This window comes from Pristis pectinata, chromosome 6 (genome assembly GCF_009764475.1).
Source record: "Pristis pectinata isolate sPriPec2 chromosome 6, sPriPec2.1.pri, whole genome shotgun sequence".
NCBI lineage: Eukaryota > Metazoa > Chordata > Chondrichthyes > Rhinopristiformes > Pristidae > Pristis > Pristis pectinata.
The window spans coordinates 66,674,155-66,680,774 of NC_067410.1; positions in this window are offsets into that span (position 1 = coordinate 66,674,155).

Here is a 6,620-nt window from a genome sequence, read left to right on the forward strand (position 1 = left end):
CTCCACATCCTTCTGGAAATGGGGGGGGGGGGGGGGGGTGGGCTGAATTGTACACATTATTTCATGCAGCCTACCCAAAGTTTGATATAGCTGCAACATGACTTCCTGACTCTGAGACTCAATGCCCCTACTAATGAAGCCAACCACACCATATGCCTTCTTTACCATCCTATCTACTTAGGTGGTCGCTTTCTGTGAGCAGTGATATCAAGAATGGGGAGGTTTAGGGTCTACTGAAGATGGGATCTATTCCAGGCTATTGAACGAGACAAGAGAAGAGATGGCTGGGGCGTTGACAGAGATACATGTATTCTCTTTAGCCACAGGCAAGGTCCCAAAGGACTGGAGAGTAGCCAATGTTGTTCCTTTGTTTAAGAAAGGCAGGAGGGATAATCCAGCAAGTTATAGGCCAGTGAGCATTATATCAGTGATAGAGAAGCTATCCTTAGGGATAAGATTTACTTACATTTGGAAAAGCATCGGCCTATTAGGAATAGTCAATGCGGCTTTGTGCAGGGCAGGTAATGTCTTACAAACTTGATTGAGTTTTTTAAGTGTTGAAGATGATTGATATGGGTGGTTCAGTGGATGTTGTCTACAAGGGAGCAAGCCAGTTGACCAGGTCCCTCATGGTAGGCTAATCCAGAAGATTAAGACATATGGATCCATAGATTCAAAATTGGCTTGGTCACAGAAGACAGAGGGTAGTGGTGGAAGTCTGTGACCTGAGGTGTTCTGCAGGAATCAGTCCTGGGACCTCTGTTATTTGTGATACAGTATAAATAGATATATAAGTGATTTAGACAAAAATGCAGATGGACTGATTAGTAAGTTTGCAGATGACACAAACATTAGTGTAGTTGTGGATAGTGAAGAAGTTTGTGAAAGGATACAGCAGGATTATAGATCAGTTGGAGATATGGGCAGAGAAATGGCAGATGAAGTTTAATCCAGACAGGTGTGAGGTCTTGAAATATGAGCATGAAAGGGAAAAGTATACAGTAAATGGCAGTACCCTTAGGAGCATTGGTGTACAGTGGGATTTTGGGGTGCAAGTCCATACCTCCCTGAAAGTGGCAGCACAAATAGATAGGGTGGTAAAGGGGGTGTATGGCTTGCGTGACTTCATCAGTTGGGGCATTGGGTATTAAAATTGGGAAGTCATGTTGCAGCTGTACAAAACTTTTGATAGGTCACATTTGGAGTACTATGTGCAGTTCTGGTCATTGCTTTTACAGGAAGGTTGTGGAAGCTTTGGAAAAGGTGCAGAAGAGGTTCATCAGGATGCTGCCTAGATTAGAGGGCATGACCTATAAGGAGAGGTTCAACACACTTGGATTGTTTTCTCTGGAGCAACAGAGGCTGAGGAGAGACCTGATAGAAGTTTATAAAATTATGAGAGGCATAGCTGGGAGAGATAGTGTCCTTTTTTCCCAGGGTGGAAATGTCAAATTTTAGGATGAGAGGGGGAACGTTTAAAGGAGATGTTTTTTTACAAAAAGAGTGGTAGGTGCCTGGAACACATGTCAGGTTAGGTGGTGGAAGCAGACAACATAGTGACATGGAGGAGGCATTTAGCCAGGCACATGAACATGCAGAGAATGAAGGGATGTAGATCATGTGCAGGCAGATGGGATTAGTCCAATTCAGCACAGACATTGTGGGCCAAGGGGCCTGTTCCTGTGCTGTACTGTTCTATGTTGCAATAAGTTGCAGGGAAATAAGTGGGGCAGATCGACGAGATTGCTCCAAGAGCAAGCACAGACTCATTGGGCTGGTATACATAAAAAAATTTTATTTGTACCCAGGTTAATTTATCTGCTTCCACCCTCGACTTTACAATCCAAATGTCTATCTATTTGCTTAATCATTTGGTATTGGGTGAGTCAGATCAATCTCCAAATGGATACTGAAGAAACCAAAACCATTCTAATCAGCTTGCAAACTGATTATTCATTTAAGTCGAACTAGTGCGCAGCCCGAAATTCCATTCCCATTCATCACAAAGCCCATCTGCACAGCAGTGCTGGCTTCTAGCCGCGATCCCTAAACACCATGGGAAAACCTGACCCACACTTCAGCTACCTTGAGTCCCAGCATCCACTGCATCCTCCTGGTTAGCCTTCCCCATTAAATGATACAGGCTACAACTTGTCTGAAATCATGTGCCCACTTATCCCGTTCTAAACCCTGTTTTGCAGTGAATCAGGTTCAAAATCCTTATGTTTCTTCTATGGCTTGGCCCACTTGTGAGCTCCTGCTGACTATGTTCCATGACCCCTTTGACTCTGATCTCCTTGTGTGCACTACCTCAATCTAAACAGCTCGCCTACTCTATGGAACTCCCACTTTTAACCACAATATCCAGTATTCTTCTGTGCATCACTTCTAATTCTACTTCTGTTAACTTTGTTTCTCTCTTAAGTGCAGCGGCTTGGGTCTTTTTTTTTGACAGTACTATACAAATATAAGTTGTTTCATTGACAAAAGATATTTTCTTTTGGGAGATAAAGAACCAGAAAGGACTTATAATGTGAGTTCAAACGGCTACAGTTATTGATTTTTTTTTTAGAAATGGAATCTTCTTCCACTTCGCACTTAAATACTGCTACTAGGAGAAAGATTTGTTCTAAATTGAAGTGAAAACAATTTATTCCCAAATGTCTTGATATTCTACTACACTCATGAGGGTGCATTAGAATGGTGCCAATGACTATTTTGAGCATGTGATCAGGTATCATTGTAAACTAGCCCTCTTCTCCCAAGATTAGGCTTGGGAGTTCTTCAGCCACAAGCCCAGCCAGGCTCGTGACCACGGGAGAGGTGGGCAGTGGGAGAGGTAGGGTTGAATCTTGGGAGGAGAAATGTGCTGGTGTTGGGAGGTATCCACTGGCACATTTCTTAGGGATCAGGAGGCTGGTACATTGCCTTAGGATTGGGAAGCTGGTGGAGTGTTGTGAGAGGGTCATGGGGTCAGGGGACAGCCTGGAGATTTGAAGGCTGAATGGAGTTGGGTTTGTGCAGTGTGGGGCACAGGAAACCATCGATAAAGGCAAGAGTTTACCTTGTGGTTCATCACTGGACTGCAGTGCCCAAGGGTGAACACCTCAGGACAACATGATCTGAGTTCTCCTGCATTGATCCAAAAGAACGGAATGATGTCATGCAATCTCTGACATAGAAGTTGCAACTGAATCACAAGAGTGATTATCAACAGGAAATGATTGACTTAATTTTAATTTGCATCATGCAATTGAATTTCTATTTCAATGTTCTCTTTAAATATTCAAAATCATCTTAGTCATGTTGTTCAGACCAGAAGCAGAACTTGTTTGCAAAGTCATTGTTATAATTATTATTCATGTTTCAGGTCTCACACCATCAGCTTGGACACTAGATTTACCAAGTTCCATACATGGTAGTTCCTATCATTATAAAATCTCAAATATTACAAAAAACATTTAAGAAACTGCTATAACTAGCAAAAAATGTTTGATATTGTTTTAATTTAACATTACTAAAATACTGCATTATTGCAACCTTATTTGATACACTTTCTAAAGTAGTAATTTTTCAAATAAATTTTGCCTGAAGCTCAATACTTGGGAGAGGGAAATAAAAGATCCCAGGACCCGTCACATCAGTCAACTGATGAGGACTGGCCCCAGTGTGAAAATTCAGATTTTGACACCTTTGCAGTGACCCTAGATTTATCATCCTTTGTAGGTAAAGAATTTGACATCTTTTGCAGAAACTTCTCAAGGACATTTGATTCGGAGATGGGCAATCACTGCAGAGGAAATATAATAACCTGACAATGTTTCAAAACTGCCACTGGGTGTCACCAATCGCTTGTTCTACATTTAGCGACATAGAATAATTTAGATGAAGGTTTTTTCTGCACCAATGATATTCCTTGGACAAACCACAGCTGTGACAATGTGATTGTTTTTTTGAATCATGTTTTCAATAATGCTGGAAAAGCTATCTATTATGTATTGGAAATAGTCCATAACCAGTTATTGTTTGAAATGTGGAGCTGAATAAGTAGTCAAAGAATAACTTGCAGAACTAATTAGGTAGCTCTTTCAATGAGACAGTACAGGCACAGTGGATTGTTTGGCCTCTTCCTGTGCTGCACGTTATGAGTTGGCCCCATGGGGATTTTGTTTTGCAAGGATTGCCTTCAATATGCTGCACTAACTTTGAAGGAACGTCTTTATATGGCTTTGAAATATTTTACTGAACTTTTATTTCCTTGTTATTGAATTGCACAGGAGTTTACAGACTGCTCACCCAGAAGCGCACCCACTGCTTTGTAGGCTTTACCTGCAGGCATACTTATTTCATATGTGCTACGTTTGTTGGAGGGGACATTACCTGGCAGGAGCCTATTGATTATAAGAGTATAAAAAATCAAAGCATTTGGCCATTTGAAGCTTTGAGCCTGCGCATTCGTTCATCAGCATCATGGCTGATCTTCCACCTCAACACCATTTTCATGTATTGACCCAGAAATTGATATCCCTTAATATCCAGAAATCTATTGATCTCTGTTTATCTGAACTCAATGTGAGCCTCCACACCCTCTGGCATAGAGAATTCCAAAGATTCACCACCCTCTGAGTGATGAAATTTCTCCTCGTCCCAGTCCTGAGATCCTGATGCCTCAGTCAGGAGAAACATCTCCTCTGTATCCAGCCTGTCAAGCCCTGTCAGAATCTTGTGCAGTTTAATGAGATATTCTTCTGAACTTCAGAGAGCACAGGCCTTCAAGGAAAGGGAGTACTGGGTAGAATTCTGGTCGCCACACTGCAGGAAGGATGTGGCAGCATTAGAAGGAATGCAGAAGAGATTCAGCAAAACGTTGCCTGCAATGGATGGCATAAGCTGCAACGACAGATTGGATTTGTTCTCACTGGAGCATAGGAGGCTGAGGAGTGACCTTACAGGGGCTACTAAGATTATGAGCATAGATAGGGTAGATAATATTTTTCCCAGCGTAAGGGGAGTCTAGAAATAGTGGATGCAGGTTTAAGCTGAGAGGTGAGAAATTTAAAGGAGATCTGAGGGGCAAGTTTTTCACACAGAGGGAGGTAGTTATATGGAAAGAGCTGCCTGAGAAGGTGCTAGAGACAGATACAATTACAATGTTTAAAAGACATATGGACAGGTACTTGGATAGGAATAGAGTAGAGGAATACCGGCCTAATGAAGGCAAATGGGATGAGTATAGATAGGCATCACAGTCAGCATGTATGAGGTGGGCTGAAGGACTGTTTCTGTGTGGTGTACAGCTCCATGTCCCGAGGACACAAGTAACTTCCCATATGTACTTGGGAACCAACAGTCTAATTAAAGGAAACTAATATTAGTAAAAAAAATTGTGATAGTGGAATTAATGGGACTGAAAGCCAATAAACCTGCAAGCCCTAGTAATCTCCCTCAGAGTATTAACATGGATAGCCATGGAAATAGTGGATATCAACTTCCAAAATACTTTAGATTACAGAACAGTTTCTGCAGATTGGAGGATGACAAATTTACCCACATAATGTAAAAAAGGAGGGAGAAAGAAAACATGCAATTATAGATGATTTAACCTCACACCAGTAGCAAGGAAAATGTTAAAGTCTATTCTAAAATTATGATAACAGAATGCTTTGTCTAATCCTGTTGATATCTTCTAAGTCAATATGGATTTATGAAATAGAAATTATGTTTGACAAACCCTGTAGAGTTTTTTGAGAATGTAACTGGTAGAATAGATAAAGGAGAATCAGTGGATGTGGTATTTTTATGTCCCACATAAGAGGTTTCTGGGCAAAATTAAAGTGCATGTAAGTTGGGACAGCGTACTTGTGTGGACTGAAAGTTGGTTGATGGAGAGGAAACAGAGAATCAAAATAAATGGGTCTGTTTTGGGCTGGTAGGCAGTAATTAGTGAGGCACCACAAGGATCAGTGCTTGGGCCTCATCTATTCATTATAAATGTCAGTGATTGCTATGAGAGGATTAAATGTAATATTTTGAAATTTGCGGACACCACAAAATCCCACCGCTGCCAAGGCAATTCCTTTGGGGCGGCACGGTAGCGCAGCGGTTAGCGCAACGCTATTACAGTGCCAGCGATCGGGTTTCGATTTCCATCGCTGTCTGTAAGGAGTTTGTACGTTCTCCCGTGTCTGCGTGGGTTTCCTCTGGGAGCTCTGGTTTCCTCTCACATTCCAAAGACTACGTGTAGGTTAACATGGGGGTTTAAAATGGGCAGCGTGGACTCGTTGGGCCAAAAGGGCCTGTTACCACACTGTAAATAAAATTTTAAAAAAAGGTGTGGGATTGTGAGTTCAGACAAGAGTGGAACGAGGCTGCCAGGTGATGTGGACAAGTTGAATAAGAGGGCAAGCATAGACAGTTGCAGCACGGCTTGCATAAAGTTATCCACTTTGGTAGAAAAGACAGAAAGGCACAGTGTTGCTTAAATTCCAAGAGATCGGGTAAATGTTGATGTATAAAGGGACCTTGGTGACCTTATACACTGGCCACTGAAAGTGAACATGCAGGTGTAGCTAGCAGTTAAGAAAGTAAATGGTATGATGGCCTTTGTGCCAGAAGACTTG